The sequence below is a fragment of the Staurois parvus genome, unplaced genomic scaffold (genome assembly GCF_062004578.1).
Source record: "Staurois parvus isolate SC_StPar_1 unplaced genomic scaffold, SC_StPar_1.0 ptg002802l, whole genome shotgun sequence".
Classification (NCBI taxonomy): Eukaryota; Metazoa; Chordata; class Amphibia; order Anura; family Ranidae; genus Staurois; species Staurois parvus.
Genome location: NW_028320598.1, coordinates 121,932 through 146,021, shown reverse-complemented (window position 1 = coordinate 146,021; position 24,090 = coordinate 121,932). Strand labels below are relative to the sequence as shown.

Below are 24,090 nucleotides of genomic sequence, written 5' to 3'. Positions count from 1 at the left end.
AATAATAATAATATACAGTCGATCAGTATGGCTTTGGAGCCTGAAGTGTGAAAGCTGTGCCCAAAAAAGTGCAAATGACTAGTTGCCAGTGTTCTTCCACCGCTGATCTTTCCCCATTGCTGACTTCCCATGCCATGTTCTTCCTTGTGTCTGTGTGTGGAGATGGCCATCTTGGTAGAGGTGCAGGTCTTTGCTTCCTGATGTCAGAGCTCCTCACCTGATGACTGGTGGGGTATTTGATCGAGATGTAACAGGAGAGGTGGATTAACAAGAGATCCACGTAAATAATGAAGAAGCAAGGAGATTTTTGCATTGCAGGTTATCAGGTACAGCTTCCTTTTTCAGCAAGGAAAACAATGAGCAGCACAGTGTTGGCATAACATATCAATCCAAATCCTTCTGCTTCCCGAGGGAGAGCCGAGCTGTACCCCCTTCTGCATCCCGAGGGAGAGCCGAGCTGTACCCCCTTCTGCATCCCGAGGGAGAGCCGAGCTGTACCCCCTTCTGCATCCCGAGGGAGAGCCGAGCTGTACCCCCTTCTGCATCCCGAGGGAGAGCCGAGCTGTACCCCCTTCTGCATCCCGAGGGAGAGCCGAGCTGTACCCCCTTCTGCATCCCGAGGGAGAGCCGAGCTGTACCCCCTTCTGCATCCCGAGGGAGAGCCGAGCTGTACCCCAAATTTGATGAGACCAGTGGCGAGAGGCAGCAGTGCCTTGTATGATCTCGCACCGCAGATCTACAGCTATTGGGCTCAAGAAGCAGGAAGTGCACTGCTTCCCTTTCACATGGCCTTTCCAATCAGATCCACTTGTCAGTTTTTTTGGCAGACCTGATTAGAAGCGCCTTGCAGCTCTATGGACAGGCGGATGTAAATGGCAAATGCCAAATGATGAGGTGTGTACAATGTTGTTTTTCAAAGATACAGTTTGTACCTGTGTACTGCATGTTTAACCACGTGACGACCGGCTATAGCCGAATAATGGCTACAGCACGGTCATCTAGTTCTGGGAGGGCGTCATGTGATGTCCTTCAGAAACACCTCCCACGTGCCCCTTGGGGCGCGCACCCAGCGAGCTCTGATTGCTGTGTCCTTTGGACACAGCTGATCACATGAGGTGGTAAGATGCCAATCGCAGCGCTCTTTTACGACGTGATCAGCTGTGTCCAATGTAAATACAGTTGCTGATTATCGGCTGCACTTTCCTCACGCTATCACAGAGGAGAGCCAGTAATTGGCAAGTGTATTTACACATTACTGTCCATCAGTGCAGCCAGTCATTGTTTATTAGTGACCATTGCCTCTCGGTGCCCATCAGTGCAGCCTCATCAGTACCCATCAGTGTAGCCTATGAGCGCCCATCAGTGCTGCATATTAATGCAGCCACATCAGCGCACATCAGTGAAGGAGAAAAATTACCTGTTCGCAAAATTTTATAACAGAAACTCATAAAGTTTCTAAATTTTTGGTCTTTTTTTTTTGTTTTTTTTTTTGTTTAGCAAAGAATAAAAAAACCCAGTGGTGAATAAATATCACCAAAAGAAAGCTCTATATGTATAAAAAAATTCTGAAAATTTAATTTGGGTACAGCGTTGCATGACCGTGCAATAGTCCTCCAAAGTGTGACAGCACTGAAAGCTGAAAATTGGCCTGGGCAGGAAGGGGGTGAAAGTTCCCGGTAGGCAGTTAATGTAAACTTGTCCTAATAGAAACATGGGGATTTGTAAGATGTTCCTTGCCAGACTCTCATGCTAAGATTCTTGCTCCAGTGCTTTGTCATTGGCCTGGACAGTGCCTGGACAGTGCAGACAAGGACTTCTAATTCTTGTGGTCTGCATATGTTTTCAGGCCATTGACTCAAATTATTGAATCCAGATACTAGACCTGATGGCCAGGCATTTTCATAAGTTAAGCAAAGGAAGCTGTATATCTCTTATGATGTTTCCTGCATGGTGGAGTTTAGGCTCCTTACCTGCATCTGCACCACTAGGCTGTAAGTAAGGTGGGGGTGGGGTCAAGCTGAGAATCTCACATTTTTTAAAATTTGGAGAAATGCTGTATGTCATCTGTATGGTAAGGGTAGGATGAATTTTCTGGGTTTTATTTTTGCATTTGGGGCTAGGTTGGTATCATTATCACAGCTAGGGACTTGAGGTTTAAGGGTTAGAGAGAGCGTGTTGCTTGGCCCATTCTGAGCAAAATGGCAGGTTCTCTTATGTACCGCATCCTGAGCGGGAGGGAAGAGAGTTGCACAATCCCTCCCCCAATACCCAGAAGATCCGGGTTTCTATGAGGAATTCCAAGTAACGTTACTGGGCCTAGGTGAAACCAGCAGGACCTAGTGATTGGCTGCTCTTGTCCGAGTATTGAATCCTCAGGGTAAGGGAAGGAAGTCGCATACTTCTCTGTACTTGAAGTGTTGGGTGTTTCCAAGGGATTCCAGGTGAAGTTGACTTGGCCTAGACAGCAGGGGGTTTATTTACTAAAGCTGGAGAGTCCAAAATCAGACTCCCTTCTGCATAGAAACCAATCAGCTTCCAGGTTTCATTGCCAAAGCTTCATTGAACTAGCTGAGGTTAGAAGCTGATTGGTTTCTATGCAGAAGGGAGTCTGATTTTGGACTCTCCAGCTTTAGTAAATAAACGCCCAGGTGTCTAAGGGCCTATTGGTTGGCCAATCTTGCCTGATGACCTCTGCATTCTGAGAGTAACGGTAGGAGGTCACATGCTTCCTATACCAAAAAATGCCGGGTATTTCCAAGGAATTTCAAGTGACTTCACCAGACCTAGATGAAATGGGCAGAAGCTGATATTAAGGGGCCTAGGGAATAGTTGCTGTTACCTAAATACTGCATCCTGAAAATTTTGAAACAGTCACTTCCCCCATAATAGGAAGTGCTGGGTACCTTGAAGGTTTGGAAGTGACATCACCAGGCCTAGACAAAAGCAGGCAGAAGCTGGTTTTGAAGGGCCAGGTGATTGTCTGCTCCTGCCCAAGTACTGCATCCTGAGGGTAAGGAAGGACAGTCACATATTTCCCCATACCTGGAAGTGCATATTTCCGAGGGATTCCAAGTGACATCACCAGGCCTAGGTGAAGTAAACTGTAGCTGGTGTTAAAGGCATTTTTTTTTTCTACTCCATTCTCTGAAATGTCTTTTTGCAGCATGGAAGGACCTCATTGGTAGCGGGACCTTTCATTTTCATGCAAGGTCTACTTTAAAGTGCCTCAGTGCTTTGCTTACTCAAAGCATAGCAACAGGTTTAGTTCAGTAGCCCCTATGCTGCATCATATACTCTAATTTTCCTTCTCTTCCCTCCCATTCTGCTCAGCATCAGGAACTCAGAAGTTACCTGTTCGTTTTCACATGTGGAGGAATTCATGAATAGCTGGTGTTGGTCCAGCACTATCAAATGGAGGCAAGGAGACTCTGAAGCTCTGTGTAGGACGAATGTTGAAGGTTCCTTTCCTTGTTCCATGTTGCTGATTGGAGCTACAGGGGAACAAAGCCAAGGTCATTACATGGTACTAGGGAGCAGTGCCGGGACAAGGTCATTCAGCACCCAGGACAAAGATGCCACACTGCACCCCCCCTTCCAGTTCATGTTGTGCAAGATTAGGGAATCCTACACCCAACAGTTACTTGTCAAAATCACTGCCACTGTCACTACTCCTGTCCCTTGTAACAGAAGGTAGGTGCCCCCCCCTTCTCTGCAGCACACTATTGCGCCCAGGGCAGCCACCCCTTCCGCCCACCCCTTGTCCCAGCCCTGCTAGGGAGAAGGTAATCAAAGTTGACCTCTTGCTGTGCCTTGCATGTGTGAAACATAGCTTCATTCTAAACACATGCTTCTTTATACCTGTACAGAAAGCACTCCCTATTTTTTTTCCTTGTTCTGTATATTAATTTGTGCAATGCAAATTGTCTGAATGAAACACAAGGAAAACGCATGTAAATCCTATCAAAGTGGAACTGATCCCTGGTGTCCGTGTGCTGCCTGTGTGTGGAGGCCACCATCTTGTTAGAGGCAGGGTTTTGCTTTATCGTGTCACTCTCCAGCAAAGAGAACACCGAGCACCACAACAGTTAAATTGTCGAATCTCCTGAGATTAGCCGACAGATGCAGCATCACATTTGATCTCACACTTCAGGTATACAGCTATGAGGCTGAAGGAATGGGTGTGCCTAGGCACCTCACGTACAGTACCAGGGAATGCTTTACTATATTCAAGGATAAATTATGGACAAAATACACGTTTTTCAGGGTACTGCTTATGTGCCATTACTGCATCTAGATGTGATCTGTAAGGGCTCGGCCGCATGGATGCCTTTGACCTATAGCTTAAAAAAGTGTGTATTCTAGTGCCTGGGTGGTACGCGCGTCTTGCTCCCAGTGGCCGTTTAAATCAATGATGGGTTGGAATACACAGTTCTGTACACATGTCCGAGCAGTACTTGTTCTGCTTTTGGGGCATACACCCCTTTACATAAGTAGTACTTGGATCTGTGTGCAGCCACTGCGTATTTCAGAAGAGAGAGAAAACACAGCAGCACCACTCTAAGTGTAGATGTTGGATAAAACCAAACAATTTAATAAGTTTAAAAACTCACAAGCGCAGGATTTAATTAGCATGTCATAATGCAGTATGTCCCGGCGGTGCTGCGGCTGGATCCTATGAGATCCTCCTTGTCCCGGCCGCTCTGGTGGTGTCCAGGGATCGCAGGGAGGCTGGTAGCTGATGACGTCACCTAGAACTGGAAGACTGCGTCCTACCTGTTTCTCTGTCCAGCGGTGTCCTCCATCTTTAGTGTGGGCAGGCTGTGCCAGCTTGCGGCTTCACAGCCGGGTGCTCACTGCGCATGCGTGAGAAGCGCTGCGCTTTGTGAATGGCCCCATAGTCTTCTGGGACCTGTCACACACTTCTTTGGGGGGAGAGGCACCCCCGCTCCCCAAAGGTCCGCAGTATCTGGTCATCTTCTGTAGTACGTCTGTGGTCTCTGGTCATCTCCTGTAGTATGTCCACGGTCTCTGGTCATCTCCTGTAGTAAGTTCGCAATCTCTGGTCATCTCCTGCACTGTGTCCGCAGTCTCTGGTCATCTTCTGTACTGTGTCCGCAGTCTCTGGTCATCTTCTGTACTGTGTCCGCAGTCTCTGGTCATCCCCTGTACTGTGTCCGCAGTCTCTGGTCGTCTCCTGTATCGTGTCCGCAGTATCTGGTCATCTTCTGTAGTACGTCTGTGGTCTCTGGTCATCTCCTGTAGTAAGTTCGCAATCTCTGGTCATCCCCTGTACTGTGTCCGCAGTCTCTGGCCGTCCCCTGTACCGCGTCGGCAGTCTCTGGCCATCCCCTGTACCGCGTCGGCAGTCTCTGGCCATCCCCTGTACCGCGTCGGCAGTCTCTGGCCATCCCCTGTACCGCGTCGGCAGTCTCTGGCCATCCCCTGTACCGCGTCGGCAGTCTCTGGCCATCCCCTGTACCGCGTCGGCAGTCTCTGGCCATCCCCTGTACCGCGTCGGCAGTCTCTGGCCATCCCCTGTACCGCGTCGGCAGTCTCTGGCCATCCCCTGTACCGCGTCGGCAGTCTCTGGCCATCCCCTGTACCGCGTCGGCAGTCTCTGGGCATCCCCTATATTTTTTCTTTCTTGTTTTCCTCCTAAAACCTAGGTGCATCTTATGGAGCAAAAAATGATACATTTTTACCTTTATTTGGTTTATATGCACATTATCATTGTTTGGATATACATCTGGGACTATATTCTAGCGCTCCTCATTTTTCATTTTTTTTTTTTTTTTTTTTCACAATTTGAATTTTATTAAGCTGTTAAAGTTTACAATCCGCATTAAATAATAATCAGTTTTGTACATAAGATAGAACAGCTGACTTATCAGGAGAGCTTGGTGCTATGAATGTAATAAACAAGAAAAATACAATCACCCGTATCCTCCCATGAACAATCCATAACTTTTTCTTAACCAGTCAAAAAAGAATAAGGTGAAGGACAAAAAAAATAAAATAGAGAAAGCAGGGGAGGGGTGGGGGGGAGGGTGAGAGGAAAAGAATGGAGAAAAAAAAAATGTATCCTATCTATCTCCTTCTAGAAATCTGTCACCTATCGCTTCTTTATTTTCTTTCCTTTCTATGTCCACTGCATATTTCAGCCTGTCATTGATTTTTTTGACAGGCTGCTGGCAGAGGGCAGTACGTACCACATGTGACTCCTGGGCAATGAAATACGCCTGGTTTTTACAATGCATGGGCAAATATCTGTGTTCACGAGCTTTTGCTTGGCAAGTCTTCACTTTCTGAGTTCAGTTGCACTTTAAATACTCCTGTCTTTTTAAGTGCTGCAGAGTTAAAGGACCCTAAAGGTTAAAATGCTTCAGAAAATCCCTCCCTGAAACTTGAACCCCCCCCCTCCCCAGTCAGGAGCACCAGTAACTCTTTGCCTGCCGCAGCACTTATGGAGGCGTATGTGGGAACTACTGTTTGAGCAGTCTTTGTTGCTCCAGAACATCCAGCACGATCCGTCATTCTTTCATGTCGGTAATGGAGAGCTGGCTTGGCATATTAACAAGGAATGCCTTAAACTTTCAGCTTTCTTCAAAACCTGTTTGGCTGGCGCTGGACGGGGGTTTCATTTACAATTCCCTTCCTAACACAAGGTTAATATCGGTGAATGAGGCCTCTGCTGATTTGGATTTGGAGGTTTAATGGCTTGAGCTCTCTAAATAGTCTTTTTTTTTTTTTTTTTTTTTTTTTTTCTAGATTTCCTTTTATTGGTTGGTTTTTATTCTATTTTGTGCTTTTGACAAGTGATACAGGAACGGCACAAAATCTCAAAGCTGAATTTTGAGCTAGCAGCTAATGGTGGCTATACACACTTTAATAAATGATCAATTTCTTATCTGATCGATCTTCTCTGGTAGGAAAAATTGTTGTATAGTCCATTTAATCCATTCTCTCGATAGAACGCTTTTGGGGTAGTGGATTTTCATCAATAAATCGATTAGTTATTGATCACATCTCTGTGTGCATTCTTCTAGTTTGTTCAATTGACATGTGATTTAAATTCCTGAACAAAGCATCTCAGTGCTTCTGATTTGATATCAGGGGCGGACTGACCATTTGGAAACTCGGGCATTGCCCGAGGGCCCGGGGTCAGTAGGGGTCCTCATGAGATGCCCCTGGTACTTTTTTTTTTTTTTTTTTTTTTTTGTGTGTGTGTCCATAGGCTTTTTTGAGTTTGGGCAAGGACACAGGGGCCCCATGATCGCCTATTGCCTGGGGGCCCCATGAGTTGTCAGTCTGCCCCTGTTTGATACAAATATGATCAATAATTTTCCACCTGGGCCGATCGACTCTGAATCCAATCTAAATCGATCAGAAGGGAAATTATCCTGGATGATAAAATTGACATGTATTGGGTCTCTTTCACATGGGTGGACCTATTGGGTCCAACTGTCTGTTTTTTAGACAGACCCGATTGGTCCACCCATTGCCCTCTAAGGAGCAGCAGATGTAAACGGAAATGTCTGTTTATACCTGCCTGTATCCGATCAACTAAAAACAGATGGATGGGGGATCTGTTCCCCATCCATCTAGTGCAGGGGTGTCAAACTGGTGGCCCTCCAGCTGTTGCGAAACTACAAGTCCAGGTGCTTTTTATTAGCACTGATCACTGTGTTGGTGTCACTGGGGAAGTCAGCCGCAGTCCCGCTATAAGTCGCTGATCGCTGCCATTACTAGTATAAAAAGAGAGAAAAATCCAGTATCTATACCGCCATTTGTAGATGCTATAACTTTCACATAAACCAATTAATTTGCACGTATTGGGATGTAACAGAATACATTTTCGCTGAAATTTTAAATTTTTTTTTTATTACTGGACATGTTTAACCCCTTCACGCCGGCCGCACTCAAATGTGCGGCCTCCCGGCGTCTGGGCCTAGACGCCGAGCGGCCGCACATTTGCGTTCATGCAATAAAAACCATGTGCTAAGAGCGGGCGCCCTGTGTGTTCCCAGCACACGTGAGGTACTCACGGAAGGGTCCCGGTCTGCTCTTTTGATTGGGACCTTTCCCGATCATGTGACCGGCCGTGACATCACGGCGGCCACATGACACTAAGCCACGCCCCATGCAGCCCACCTCCCAGCGTAGGAACTCCTCTTCACGCCGGGACGATCCGGCGTGAAGGGGTTAATAGCAAAAAGTCGTCTAAAATGGTTTTTTTTTTCCTGAATTTTTTTTGCGCAAAACATATACAACGCAGGAAATACCACTGAAAGAAAGCTCTATTTGTGGTTAAAAAAAAAAGGGACAAATTTCATTTGAGTGCAGCGTTGCATGACCGCGCAATTGTCAAAGTAACGCAGCGCCGTATCGCAAAAATGGCCTGGTCAGGAAGGCGGGGTAAATCCTCTGGAGGGCAAATGGTTAATTGAAACCCTATAGAGGGATATGCTTCATTTATATTTCATGTCTGAGGTTTACATCCACTTTAAGGCTTCATATACACGAGCAGCTCTTAAACTCGAATTTAGGAGCTTTTGGCATTTTGTTTTTTTTTTTAATTTTTTGCCAAAGCTCCTGAACTCAACTCCATAAAAGCTTACATGTCCATGTACACACAGGCTTCTAGCAGAGTTTAGAAGCTGCCGCGTTTTAGGTGAGGTTAAACCTCCCTCTCCTGAACGCGGAAGAATCACGTTCAGGATAGGAACATTTTGACCGCCGACTGCGGGAAACCACAAAACTTGCCAAAATTGTGGTACTGCGGTTGCCGTGATCAGCGTTTCTCTGCGGCCGGTGGTCAGGGTAGGCTCGTGTACATGGAGTCTAAGCATGTTGCATAGGTGTGAACTGGACCCCTTGTGCATTGTTGCACAATGACACAAGTGCATCAAATCCCACAGGTGTAAATCGGGAGGGGCAGGGGGGGCTAAAATATTACCTGGTGTTTCTGCCATGAAGGTCTTTATTCAGACATTTCCGGTTACAGGGTGACAACGCTCCAATTGCTCTCCTGTGTTGTCACCCTATGGCAAGCACTTCCAGCACAGATAAGTGACCATGCTGATACCCGGTGCCTAGGCATGTTTAGGCATTGTCGCCATCAAGGTGCTTACCCTGAGGAATGACATACTGCTGTCTGGGGTGCATATAGAAGGAAAAATGCAGAAAAAAAAATGAAAAGACTTCAAATTGCCGGTATACCTTATGGCTCCGCTCCAAGCTATGGATGGAAGGAAAAAGATCACCCCAACGGCAAGTGAGAAGAGGGGAGCATGAGTTCCAGCGATTCCAGTATCGGCCAATACAAGTGAAGGGAAGGACGCTGCTCCACCAACCCCAGGAGTCCAATCTTGAAGAATGGCCTCAGTCACCGTTCTGGGCATGCCCGCTGACGCGTTTCGCCCACTCAGGCTTAGTCATAGAGGTGGGTGGGGCAAAACGCGTCGGTGACATGGGCAGAACGGCAGCTGAGGCCATTCCTCAAGATTGGACTCCTGGTGTCAGTTGAGCAGCGTCCATCCCTTCACTTGTATTTACTCCTGGCAATTGTTGCGCAGTACTTTAGCAGCTCTCCTGGATAGGCATAGTTCAGGTTCCCTTTAATGTGCAATTTACACCGTTCCACTCCCTCTGCAGTATTTGTGTGTTCTGCACATAAAATATTTCCAATTTCTGGTTAAAGTTGAACTTTGGGATAAGCAATTTTTGTCTGCCTCAGGGGTGTCGAACTGGTGGCCCTCCAGCTGTTGGGAAACTACAAGTCCCATCATGCCTCTGCCTTTGGGAGTCATGCTTGTAACTGTCAGTCTTGCAATGCCTCATGGGACTTGTAGTTTGGCGACAGCTGGAGGGCCGCCAGTTTGACACCTATGGTCTACGTTTAAGAGTCGTGTGTATTCTTGCTGGATTCTCCGTTTTTATGTTTTGTGTATTTCTTCCAGATCTGTGCAGTAATCCAATGAGAAGCTTTCCTCTATGCAGGAGTTGCCTGTAATAAAGACCAGCCACTGCTGCTCTCTCTCCTTGTGCAGGGTGGCTGGTCTTGTCTCCGCCCCTCCTATACTTCTCTGCAGGCAGTCTGTAGTGGGTGGGGTCTGCTGGGCCCCTCCCACAGCTCTGCTCTCTGCACAGGCTATGTACAGTACAGTAATGTCACTGCTACATTTACAAGGTAATATCTGGGTTTGTAAAGGCATCTGCTGCACACAAAGTGGGTATATAGCCTATTGAGGAATAGATCTCAATGGCAGTTTTTGGATTTCAGCCTAGCACTGTGTATGTATGCATGTGATCGTACAGAAATGCGTGCATTCGAGGTGCTGTAAATTAAGTTTTGGGTGTTTTTTTTTATTTTAAATCCCAGATGTGATCGGCCCCCATACTGAGAGGAAGGGAAGCTGCAACAGGTTAATTAGAACCCCCCTCCCCAGTGTCGGTCACATTGCTGACTCCACTGAATACACGATATATCCTGTTCTATTTTGGACTGGTTATGGAATCCCGCAGTGACACAAGCGGAATCAGGACAGTAGACCTATTTACTGATGAGCCAAGAGGAATTTTTTCCCCCTGTGTTCATGAGCAGTTTGAAGCCGGTGATTTTGGCAGCCGCAGGTCGGTCGGTAAAGGGACGGCGTTGGAAGAAAAGGCTGCTGTTCTCTTTTTGCCATCTTAGCGCTGGAGAAGGAGGGGGCCCTGCCAGGACCGTGGGCAGAGCTGAAGAGCTGCTCCTTGTGTGTACTGTGCGGGGATCGGCACTCGCAGCGGACTCCATGGACTTTAAACTGGCCAGGGCACTTCTAGTGCCAGCTCTGTCCTGCGAGATCCCACAGCCAAAGGCAATCTTCTATCTAAATGTTGTTCTTTCTAATTGAGATTGCAAACAGTGAGGGAAGGCCTCTTCACCTGTGTACTCTGATACTTTTGTATGGCCCTTTAAAGAGATAAGGCCTCATTCACATGGGGCGTACTACAGCAAACGCTCACGGGATGGCCATGGTTTTCTACACGGGAATGCACAGGTGTTCCATGTATGCCGTCCCATTGATGTCTGTTGAGTTGCAGGGGCTGCACAGGCACAGCTGCTGCCCCCTACGCGACATCTGCGCGGGTTCACGGCCATGGACGCACACTGCGTTCAAGGCCTTGCAACTGCACCCCCACCGATGTCAAATTGGGATCAGCATCTGTGTCTGCAGCCGCTGCAACTCAACAGACATCAATGGGACAGCATACATGGAACACGTGGGTAAACACGGCCCTCGCATGGGTGAAGCTGACAAAGCTCACGTGACTCGGTGGACGTAACGCGTTGACGTCACAGACATCCTTACGCCTCGGACCCGGGCTTCAACAAGTTGGCTTTCCACCATGCCACCTCACCTGGGTGCCTCACGTGGTTTAGATCAGTGTTTCTCAACCTTCTTTTCAGTCAAGGCACCCTTTAAAATTATGGACAGTCCCGGGGTGCCCCATTCTAGAATGGGATGCCTCAAGAATGTCAATTTTAAAAGGGCACCACATTCTAAAATGTGAAAAACTATTCTAACAGCAACATGCACACATGTAGGAAACCCAACGTTAGAGGTGATTTATTCTTCCAAAGCAAATACACTTTTGCACGCTGGTACTGACTACTATGCCAGTGTTTCCCTTCTCCCTCTGAGCTAATGTGACCCCAGCATTGATGAAGGGGGCAGGGGAGGGTCAAACTAGGATGCTGTGCAGGCAGCTGACATCCTCATCAACTGATGATGTCATTGGTTGTCAGGGTTGCCGGCGGCTAGAAGGTGGTAATGGTGCACAATGAAAACCTGTGGCTTTTTGTAACTAAAGGTGGGCTTGTTCCACCTGCTGGCTTGTATACAAGTTTTGGGCAATTTTTTGACATTTTGCCAAGGCACCGCTAAAGAAGCCTTAAGGCACCCCAGAGTGCCTGGGCACCCTGGTTGAGAGAGGCTGGTTTGGATGTACTTTTGGGATTGACTGTGGATGATGGACATCTTTAGGACTTACGACAGCTGTTGGGATCATCCACCTTGGTGATGATTGGGAATCTTGGGAGTGGTGAGCAATACTCTACTTCGCCCCGGCTCTGCCACTAGGTAACAGTCCCAGAACTGGGAGTACTTCGTGAAGTCATCACTGCTGGGAACGATTCCTAACCAGAACACTTGTGCATTCAGCATCTTGATAGACTCGTCGCTCACCTAACCCAACCACTGTGCATGAACCCATGCCGTTTGGACAGATTCAATATCGGCGGGGTGGATTTGTGTGACTCTTGCTGCAACTATACATTCATATTTATTTAGAGCCCATTCAACTACACAACGCTACTGCTTGCAATTGGTTCAGCTGACCGTAGACTTGGTGTATTGCATTCAGTGTGTTGCATTGCCTGGCCTACAATTTGCACGTAGATCCACCATTAGCCCGTTGAACCAGTTGCTGCAGCCCAGGGGGGAGCCATTCATATGTCTTCGAGGTCCTCATTGCCGATAGCCGCCATATTGTTTTCAGTTGCCATTGTGCTGTATTGCCACATTACCCTCTTTGCCATCCCACCCATTTGCTCCTGCGTTTCTATCTATTGTGTGAGTGCCTTGCGTGCCCATGAGCCCAGGATTTATTTTATTCCTTGTCTGACAGCGCTGTCAACTTTTTTTTTGTGGAGGGAGGAGGTGTTATTTCCTTTATGCTGCCTATGTACTCGGGACACTTCTAAACGATGGAAACGCACTGCTGGAAAACGTATGTTAAAAAAACATCTGTTTAGCCACATTTGCATAGCGTGTTTATGTGCGTTTGTGTTTAGAAGCGTTTTTTACACTGAAAAGTGGTAAATTATTAACTATTTCAGACTGTTTCAGAGAAATACAGAGAGTAGAAGCAGAGATAGCAGTATGTGTTGAAATTGGCTTAGGTGTGAGTTGCTCATTAACATTTCTTTTGTTTCCAAGGGTAGGAAAGGTGTCTGGTGGAGTCATTAAGGTCACCTGGCAGGGGGTCTTCATTAGGAATTTGAGGTGTGAATGGTCATTAACATATCTTTTGTTTCCAAGGGTGGGAGAGGTCTGAGGTGTGAATTGGTCATTCCTAGATTGTTAGCTCCAAGGATCAGGCCCTCACATCCCTCTTGTATTGAACTGTATTGTCTCCCATTATATTGTAAATGCTGAGCAAACTGTTGGCGCTATATAAATCCTGTATAATAATAATAATAATTACAACGTGTGACCAGCTTGGTAGGAACATCCTGTGTTCAGTGTTTTGTCCATCTGAGTACCTTGAAAATGCTTTGCATGCATTTTTCATGATGAAAAAAGGCTCTGGAGAGCATCGGGAACTGGAGCCATATTATTATGTTATGTATTGTTTATATACAGGTCTCTCCCCTGTCGGTAATGTACGGTGATCGCCGGGTGCTGGTGGGGAATCACCGGCTGGGACCAGGAGATCGACAGGTGAGACCGCCAATGGCGGCGTGGGTAGGGCTCGCACATGCCCCTACACGTAAATGCAAAATCATGTAAATATACCTGATTTTGCGCACCCATGTCGCCTTGTAGCAGTATTTCTTCTATAGGGTGGAGTGTAAGCGGTTAAAGAGGTGGAGATCTACCTGAACAACATGGGTGAAGTCGAAGATCAGCGGGCACAGTGTCAGCCAGTGTAACCTGCTCATACCTGATTTTAAACCTCTGATTGCAGTACTACCGTGTCACAATCACATGCATTGCATGGCAATCATGGGTTTATATCAGGTGGTGAGGAGGCAACATATCACCTCCTCACCCACCTGTCAAACACACTTGGATCGCTTTGCAGAGGAGCAGCAGTGTCTGCTGTACTTGTGAATGAGCCCCCTTAGTTGCATCTGGCAGCTGCACTCTTAGGGCTCGTTCACATTTTAAAGTTGGGGGGTGGTAAAACCCTGCAGTTCAGTCATGTTTTATCTCCCCCAATCCCTATCCCTCTTAGCTGCTGAGGAAGCAGCCAAAGGTATACACATGGCGAAGCAGGAATTACACCTGTAGCTTTTGGTGGGTGCTACCGCCTGTCAGTCGGGACTCGTTCAAGTAAATGGGGCCACTCTTCAAGTGCCCCGCAAAGGCATACTTCTGCGGGGTCCAAGGGGTCAAAGCAGGTGGTGAGAGCTTGTTTAACCCCTTGTTTTCTGTATTGCACACAGTTGCAGAGCGGCGTCTTTCACTTGAATGGGTCACGCTTGGAAGGTGCTACACCCACCAACCATGACAGGGCGTAGGAGCCGGCACTACAGAGGAGACATCAACTTATGGGGCTCTTGCTCCAGATTACAACTCCAACTTTACAAGTAGTCCCTCTGCATTGCATTCTGATGCTCCGGGATGGCGGGTCAGCAAGCCCTGACCATGATCCACCAATCACCTGGCCGAGATCTGCCGGTTGCTGATCCCCGATGTAGTGTGAACCTAGCCTTAAAAAGCTGTTTTATATGATTTTGTTTCCAGTGCAAACAAGCGATTGCCTCACACGATCTTCTATAGGCTTCTAGGTAAACTCCAATACTGGGGTGTGGCAGATGACCGGTACCTCCATGATGATTATTATTATTATTATTATACAGTATTTATAAAGCGCCAATAGTTTGCTCAGCGCTGTACATTACAAAGGGGGACAGAACATGTGACAGAACAATACCAATACAATGCAAAACATGAGGGGATCGAGGGCCCTGCTCCTTGGAGCTTACAATCTAGGAGGGAGGGGATGGTGACACAGGAGGAGATAGCTGTGGGGGATGGAGTGGTAGGAAGAGTGGAGGAGGTCGGCAAGTTAGCAGGGGGTGGGATAGGCTTCCCTGAAGAGATGGGTTTTCAGGGTGCACCTAAAGGAGAGGAGAGTAGGTGATAATCTGATGGGTTGGGGCAGGGAGTTCCAGGAATGGGTGACACCCTGGAGAAGTCCTGGAGGCGGGCATGGGAGGAGACCAGGGAACTAGAGAGAAGGAGGTCTTGTGAGGAGCGGAGTGTGCATGTTGGGCGGTACTTGGATATTAGGTCGGTGATGTAGTTCGGGGCAGTATGGTGGACGGCTTTGTACGTCAGTGTTAGGATTTTGAATTTGATCCGTTGGGCATTCGGAAGTCAGTGGAGGGATTGGCAGAGGGGGGTGGCGGAGATGGAGCGGTTGGAAAGGTGAATGAGTCTGGCAGCCGTATTCGGGATCGACTGAAGCGGGGATAGCCTGTGGTGAGGCAGGCCAGTGAGGAGGGAGTTGCAGTAGTCGAGTCGTGATATGATGAGGGAGTGGATGAGCTGTTTAGTGGTTTCTGGGGTTAGGAACGTGCGGATTTTGGCGATGTTGCGGAGGTGGAGTCTGCATGAGCTTGTTAAAGATTGGACTTGGGGCTGGAAGGATAGGTTGGAGTCCAGAATGACACCAAGTACTCTGGCCTGCGGGGCGGGTTTGATGGTGGCGTTGTTGGATGTGATGGAGAAGTCAATGGGGGGTGGTGTCCGGGCTGGGGGGAAGACAAGAAACGTGATACTGAAATTGTGTGACTGCTTTCTACACTCGTGTCCTTCCCCCATATTTCAGGTACTTGTATAGCGCCGGCAATTTACACAGCACTTTACATATATATTGCACATTCACATCGGTCCCTAACCCTCAAGGGGCGTACAATCTAAGGTCTCTAACTTACATTCATACATACACATACTAGGGCCAATTTAGACAGCCAATTAACCTATCGGCATGTCTTTGGAGTGTGGAAGGAAACCGGAGTACCCGGAGGAAACCCACGCAGGCACAGGGAGCACATGCGAACTCCAGGCAGGTGGCGTCGCGGTTGGGATTTGAACCGGCGACCCTAGTACTGCTAGGCGGAAGTGCTAACCATTTAGCCACCGTGCTACCCATTACCAGATGGTGACCTCCAGCTGCAGATTTCAGTAACAGATTTTGGTACTTGGTGACATCCAAGTGCGTTTATAATGGGCCGCTCTGAAGTGTTCCTTTGACAGCTCAGCCGTCTAATACTGCGGATCATCTGCAGGGCTGTGTGCATGCCCTGCGTATAAAGGATGCACTGTGTATCCCTTCTGTGGGCGCTTTCTTAGGGACAGTTTGACTTCTGTCTCAGCTGAAATGTACAGGCTTTAAAGATCTCCGAGCTGTAAGCAGATTAAAGTTGCAGCATGTTAACCCTTTGAACGTTGGTATGCAGCATATTTACTTGGCTATAAATGGCTGTACTCCCAGTTCTCTCCAGCTCATCATCGACCTGCAGAGAGCGACATGTCAGTGCAGGTGTGGTCCACCAGCCTGGAGGTGTTTCTTACCCGACTGTAATAAAATCCTAATACACCAAGTTCATCTTTTTTGCAGCTACATATCCCATCATGGGCATGAGCTGTTTGTTTGGAGTTCATCTTTAAAAAAAAAAAAAAAAAAAAAAACTCCAGGAATTTTTTTTTTCTTTTTCTCCTTGCAGTGCGGTCATAGCTTATTTTTTGCATAGAGGTGATGAGAACGGAGATATACTTGCCTAATCCTTTAATCCTCTGAGCACAAGACGGGTTCCTGTCCACCCCACATACTAATGGTCTTGTGCATGGACTGTACCTGACACCATCACGCTTGTAGACTGGCTCTGGATGTGAGGATAGCAGGAACAGTCCACCGCTGGACGTGGGGGAGCACTGTTTCTGACGTCATCACGCTTGTAGACTGGCTCTGGTTGTGAGGATAGCAGGAACAGTCCACCGCTGGATGTGGGGGAGCACTGTTTCTGACGTCACACTTGTAGACTGGCTCTGGATGTGAGGATAGCAGGAACAGCCCACCGCTGGACGTGGGGGAGCACTGTTCCTGACATCATCACGCTTGTAGACTGGCTCTGGATATGAGGTTAGCAGGAACAGTCCACCGCTGGACGTGGGGGAGCAGTGTTCCTGACGTCATCACACTCGTAGACTGGCTCTGGATGTGAGGATAGCAGAAACAGTCCACCACTGGACGTGGGGGAGCAGTGTTCCTGACGTCATCACACTCGTAGACTGGCTCTGGATGTGAGGATAGCAGAAACAGTCCACCACTGGACGTGGGGGAGCACTGTTCCTGACATCATCACGCTTGTAGACTGGCTCTGGATATGAGGTTAGCAGGAACAGTCCACCGCTGGACGTGGGGGAGCAGTATTCCTGACGTCATCACACTCGTAGACTGGCTCTGGATGTGAGGATAGCAGAAACAGTCCACCACTGGACGTGGGGGAGCAGTGTTCCTGACGTCATCACACTCGTAGACTGGCTCTGGATGTGAGGATAGCAGGAACAGTCCACCGCTGGACGTGGGGGAGCACTGTTCCTGACGTCATCACTCTCGTAGACTGGCTCTGGTTGTGAGGATAGCAGGAACAGTCCACCGCTGGACGTGGGGGAGCACTGTTCCTGAAGTATATTAAAGGCAGGATAAAAAAAACATGTATTTAGCTGCTTTTGTATAGTGGTTTTACATGGAGCATGCCGAATCCTCCCCTTTTTGGGTTCCCTGCCAGTGCTCCTGGCCCCTCCCTCTTGCCAAGTGCCGTCATAGCATGCTAAGTCACTGCTCTGTGTGTCTATTCACACGCTGGTGCAGCTTGGTCCCACCCTCCGCTCTTCCCTCGCTTGCTCACTGGCTGTGACTGACAGTAGTGGGAGCCAATGGCTCCTGCTGCTGTCTCAGCCAATGAGGAGGAAGAGTTCCCGAAGAGCCGCTGCTCTTGTGCACATCACTGGATTGATAGGGGGCTCAGGTTAGTGTTGAGAGGGCACTGCTGCACACAGAAGGTTTTTTACCTTCATGCATTCTGAATAAAGGTAAAAAACTTCAGTCTTTACAACCACTTTAAAGGAGAGGTGCAGATATAGCTAGTGTGGCTGTACTTCTCCTGCGGCTCACAGGAGTGCAGTTCATTCTACATTACTGTGACCCGCTGTCGGCTGATGTCAGAGCCGGTCCATGTATGGGAAAGATCCCATATGGTCAGGATCTACTTGGGGGCCTGGACCGGCACCTGGATCAGCCTCTTGGCGATTTGCTGAGAGCCTGAACCAGCCACTTCCATCCCCTCCACAGCCCAGTGCTCCAGTGAGCATGAGGGGGAGGGCAAAGCAGACAGCAGTGACTGAAAGTCGCCAGATCTTTGCCCTCAGAGAACTGAGCAATCAGTGGTCTTTGATCACTCAGTTCTCAGTCTTAGATGCAGCAGGGGACAGATGCAGCATCGGACTGATGCTGCATCCGCCTAGGTAAGTATGATTTATTTAACCGCTTTTTCACAGCCCTATAGCGGAAATACTGCTACAGGGCGGCAGGGGTGCTCAAAATATATATACGTGATTTTGCATCTCTGGGAAAGCGGCGCGCGAGCCATACTTGCGCCGCCATTGGCAGCCTCATCTGTCGATCACCGGGTCCCTACCAGTGATTTCCCACCAGTGTATCAGCGATGAGGGAGAGACCTGTATGTAAACCGTACAGATCTCTCCCCTGTCAGCTCCTGCAGAGCCATACAAAGCAGTGTGCTTACAATATAAAGCACAGCACACAGTGAAACTGCGCACAGCACGCAATTAACCCTTTGCCCAGATGTTAACCCCTTTTTGCCCAGTGTCCTTAGTACAGTGTCAGTGCTTTTTATTAGCACTGATCACTGTATTGGTGCCACTGGTGATGTCAGTTAGTCAGTTCCCCCCAGTGTCAGAATGCCCGCCGCAGTCCCGCTATAAGTCTCTGATCGCCACCATTACTAGTAAAAAAAAAATAAAAAAATAGTAGTCTCTATATCGCCTTTTGTAGACGCTATAACTTTCAAGTAAACTATTACATTTTTTTTAGCAAAGATGTAGAAGAATACATTTTTTGCCTAAAATTTATGCTTAAATTTGTTTTCTTTGTTTTTTGTTTTTTTTAATAGCACAAAAAATAAAAACCGCAGAGGTGATCAAATACCACCAAAAGAAAGCTCTATTTTTGGTGGAAAAAGGACATAAATTTAATTTGGGTGCAGTGTTGCATGACCGCGTAATTGTCAGTTAAAGTAACTCGGCGCTGTATTGCAAAAAATGGGCTGGTCATGAAGGGGGGAAATCCTCTGCAGGGCAAGTGGTTAAAAAATAAAAAAACACATCCTTTTCTCTTAACAGTGCTACCAGTCTAACAATGTCACCATCCTCACAGGGAGGGAGAGCACAGACATTGGCTGTGCTTTATCCCCAGAATCGGTGTGCTACTATGCCCACATTATCCAATCACAGGCTGTGTTGCTTAAAGTAAACCTGTGGTGTCACCATACCTTGTCAGGGGACTATATAGGTTCACAGAGCAGACACTCCTAAGGTGATATTAAGCACACACTGTTTAATTTACATTATCCCTTCTCTTTTTGTATGTGGATGATGCCACTGTAAATATTTTAAGAAAAATATTGTCACATGACCCAGCTCTTTCCTACTCTGTCTGCAGGGAAACATAAGCAGGAGGATCTTCTAGTCCTCTGCTGCTGGTCACATGTTTAAAATTAAAAAAAAAAAAAAAAAAAAAACAGCCTTTGGGATACAGTGTAAAAATAAATACCTAAGAAAATTCTGCTGCTAATACTGAAAATTCAGAATGCATGTGGCCGAAAAGTCCATGTATGTGGGGAGGCTCCAATGTGTTTTTTTTTTTTTTTTTTTCTACTTTTTTCTACATGTATATTTAATTAATTTTTTTAACTTATGATTTTATTATCACATAGGGGACCAATAGTCCCCTATGTGATAGCATATGAGTGACAGGTCCTCTTTGTAGGGGGGGGGGGGTGGGGGGCAGTGTGTGCATGGAGTGGGCAGTGTATACAGAGATGCTCCCTCACTGGCTGTCACTGTATGTCAGTTCCGGTGTTTAAATTAAATTGTCGCTTTTTTTTTCTCTTCACTATAGCTCACAGAATTAGCTGTCACTTTCCTCAGAGCTAAAGGAAACTTTGTTGCTTTTAGCTGGGGGGAAAGTGACAGCTAATTCCGTGAGCTATAGTGAAGAAAGGGAAAAAAACCAAAAAGCTGGTAATTACATTTAAAAACCACCACTGATGTATACACTTCTCCTCTCAGCCCCCATTACCCCCCCTCACATCTGCAGTACACACAGTCTCCTGTATCGGCACTTATATCGAGTACATTTCTCCTATCAGCAAAATGCCGATAGGGCTGTTTTCGGCCGATATGTTTCGGTGGCTGAAATTTTGGTGCATCCCTTTTTAAATCGTCATATAATTTGACATGAAATTTTTATTTCATTGTGGTGTGGGTGGATTTTTGTCAGTCACAGGCTGTCGCACCCTTCAGCTTCTGTCTTTGAATAACAGGGAGGTGAAGCCTCTGTCAATCTACATGTAAAATCCCGCCCCTATTGTGTTTGGCTGTTTAGTGGGTGTGGAGGAAGAGGGAGGGAGTGGGCTGTCATTTACCCTTGTATATACGCCCACTTGTCACTCTGTAGTCACACGGACTGCTCAGATGTGATTGGGAGGGAATGCTCAGGGTAGAAATACATTGAGCACTGAGCCTGTGCACTTGCTGCCTACGGCTGCTCTGCAGAATCCCCAACTGCAGTGGGGACATGGACAGGAGGGGGGGAACAGAGAACAGCAGGATCAACCAGGTTTTTTGCAGAATACAGAAAAAGAACCCCATAGGGACTGAGCGAGTATGAATTTATTGAAAGCATTTGACAGTTTTTATGATGTGGGTTTAATGACACTTTACGTTTTCTCATCTTAATTTGCACTCTTGTGCAGGAATCTCCTACAATCAGGGGCGGACTGACAACTCATGGGGCCCCCGGGCAATAGGGGATCATGGGGCCTCTGTGTCCTTGCCCAAACTCAAAAAAGCCTATGAAAAATGTACCAGGGGCATCTCATGGGGCCCCCTACTGACCCCGGGCCCTCGAGCAGTGCCTGAGTTTCCAAATGGTCAGTCCGCCCCTGCCTACAACTTCCACTGTTGTCATTTTGTCCTTTCTCCTCCTATCCATATTGGTAACAAAATGTAACACAGGTTTTTATTCTCCTATAGAAAGATTTGGGTGGCATGGGGTTGGGGGACACATGCCAAAGGGCCACCTTTTATGGTTGGATAAGTCTGTATTTTAGCTGCAAAAAGATCCAAGATGTGGTTTTGGCAGCGATACTTGGATCACAGGACTGTCTGAACGCTATTACAAATCCTTTGGCATGTAAAACGATTCTATGCATGTTTCATTTGTGTATTCAGCTGTTTTCTTGGAGTTCAGCTTTAACCTCGGAGATGCTTTTACAGAGGGAAACAATCCACGATGTAATATTTGGTATTTGTTTGGTACATAAGTTGTATTCAACAGCGTTTCCCTACATAGTCTTTTCCTCTCTTCTTGACCTTTGATATTATTTATTTTTTTATTTTTTTTAGGCTAAGCTTTCTGAGAGATGAGAATCACCAATGAGTTAGAATCTTTACACAGGAAGAGCAGGAAGGAAAAAGTTTTGAGCCAGCATAGGTAAAGAATAAAAGTCAGAAAACAAGGACAGATGGGGAGCTAAAAACAGAAAATGTAACTATTCTTGATGGACAAGTAATAAGAATCTCTTCCTGATTACAAGAATTCTTTCATTTCAGGTAAACACCGCTTGGTTTTCAGGCAGAAGGCTCCTGTAATATTTCACATTAAGTGTTTCCCTGCGCTGTTCCTGGGGCTTCACCAAGGACTTCGGCGTACAGCATTCCACCTATAGGACCGGTAAGGATGAGCAAAGCCTTTATCAAATTCTGCAGAATGACAAGTGCCAGTCTGTGATGGCTGCTGGTGGTAGTAGCACGCCCTTTCGACTTGCACCTTCATGACTGTCAAAGGTTGTCAATGCATGTATAGTTTGGAATTTATTTTTTCAGATCTTCTTTTTTTTTTTTTTTTCTGAAATTAAAGCGGGACCAAACCCAGATCCAAAAATATAGTGGCTGCACTAGTTTTCTCTTTTTAAGGCTTTTCACTTGGTGATCTGGCCATTAACACACCTCTATTAGAGTGTCCCCTCTCTGGATGAAGGAGCAAAGTGGACACAGTAGTGTCAGTCTTGGAGGGAATGGGAGCTTGTACTATAGACACTGATGTACTAGCATATTTAGATACACTAGCAAGTTGAAGCCAAACTCCAGCTCACACTTTATAAGCAGTTACAGCAAACCATTTTTTCCCTCTTGGGATAAAGGTTTTCCATAAAAGCTAATAATTGTAAGCACCTCTGCTAGGGTTAAATGGTTTGTCTCATCTCTGTAACTGATGCGTTCAGCTGGACAGGTTGTTCTTTGGAAAAACAACACTTACTAGCTGGATCACCAGGTGAAAATAGAAGAAAGCCTACAAAAGAAAACAAATGCAGCCATCACATGTAAGAATTGGTAAGGTGCAATATAATGTTTGCTTTTGGGTTTAATACTGCTTTTAAAGAAGCATGGCCATAGCTTTTGGGCCATATTTCTCTTGTGGGTCACAGGAGTGCACTTGCCTTTGCTTTCCTGTGACCCAGAGTTGACTATTAGATGATGGTACAAAGCCAATCCAGGCTCTGAAAGGATCCCAACAATATTGTTGGGATCAACCCAGCTGCCTAACTGAAGCTGAAGCCCAGCTGTGCCTTCCCCTTCTCCAGCTGGGCACTCTAATGAGCATTGGAGGAGCAAAGTGGAGAGCGGTGACTGACTGATGTGAGACAACATATCCCAGGAGGCCATGTGGGCCAAGTGCATATCATTCATGCCTGTGATGTGCAGGGGGGGGGGGCAAGTAATGGGTCACGACCAGGGGTGGACTGGGCCGTAGGGCAAGTCCCCCAAGGCCTCTCTAATGCCCCAATAAAACGTCCGGTGCCCTGATAACATAGCTTAATAAAAAACGCCGGACTAAAATAAATGTTTGGGTGGCCGGGACCGCAACTACGGCCGGCCTTAATATTTGTATTATTGTGGCCAACCCGTCCTATTAAGGTGGTGCGCATGATGCACTTACAAAGCGGTCCCACAGCTCATTCCTCCTTCCCCTCCAACAATTAAATAATTTAGCGTTAAAAAAAATAAATAAAAAGGAAATGCTTTAAAATCATACTTTTTTAAAAAAAAATTTTGTTTACCTTAACAGTACTTTCATTTTCACTAGCACTGTGATTACTTCATTATCCATTTTGGAAGGAAGCCGTTTGTTTACTGTTTAAAAAGTGCATAAACGTTGAATACTGTACAAGTTGTTTTGTGGAATAAATTCTAATATTTCGGAAATTTAAATTATTTTTGGATTGCGACTTAATGACTGAGGACAAATGGGGGTCCAGAGGTTCCACAGGTTGAGTACCACTGTCCTAGAGGGTGAAGTTCCACTTTAACTTGAACATGTGACCCTGGCTGAGAGTGTGTTGGAGAGGCGGTAGTGCCTTACCAGTCGCATGGATGGAGTAATCCCGCTAGAGCCAGTATTACTACTTATCCCTGGACTCCTAGACTAAACCAGCACTGCTAGGGTATGTTTTTCTGATTCCTTGGGTTCTGCTTTAAACTTTGTCATATATGGATATGTGGAAGTGTCCATTATATACTGTCCAAGGAAAGCTGTGGTGCATTGCATCATGGGGCAAGGCATGCGTGTTGCTTTCAGTGCATTGGGGTTCCATCCATTTTGTAACATGGGGCCCTTTAAAGCGGTGCTTGGTGACTTGTACCTACAGGTAAGCTGATGATAATGGTAGAAGGAATATCTAATAAAGATGCACCGTTCAGGAGATATTCACTATTTCTGCAGCCAGTTACTTCGCCGGCTTACGCATACTGAAGGACAGCATGCTGAGGGTGCCGACCCTTCAGAGTGCTGAGCCGCAGCCATGGCTTCCATGCGCATGTGCGGGTGTGATGGGATTACTGCTCGGCCATTCAAACAGCCGGAGCCCACAAAACCAGAAGGAGGACCAGGTGATGATGGAAGTGCTGTCAGTGGTGATTGTGTGCACTGGAGGGCTTTGTTTTAAAATGT

General features: G+C 46.9%; 1 protein-coding gene across 4 annotated transcripts in view; it reads left to right on the top strand.

Annotated features, from left to right (window-relative positions):
* Positions 1 to 24,090, top strand: part of LOC149429102 (protein kinase C and casein kinase substrate in neurons protein 3-like) — a 132,682-nt gene that overhangs the window by 3,926 nt on the left and 104,666 nt on the right. For all 4 annotated transcript variants that reach the window (XM_089666726.1, XM_089666729.1, XM_089666728.1 and 1 more), the window contains exon 2: positions 21,693 to 21,813. The gene's annotated coding sequence lies outside the window, so the exon portion shown is untranslated. The remainder of the gene's footprint in view (positions 1 to 21,692; positions 21,814 to 24,090) is intronic.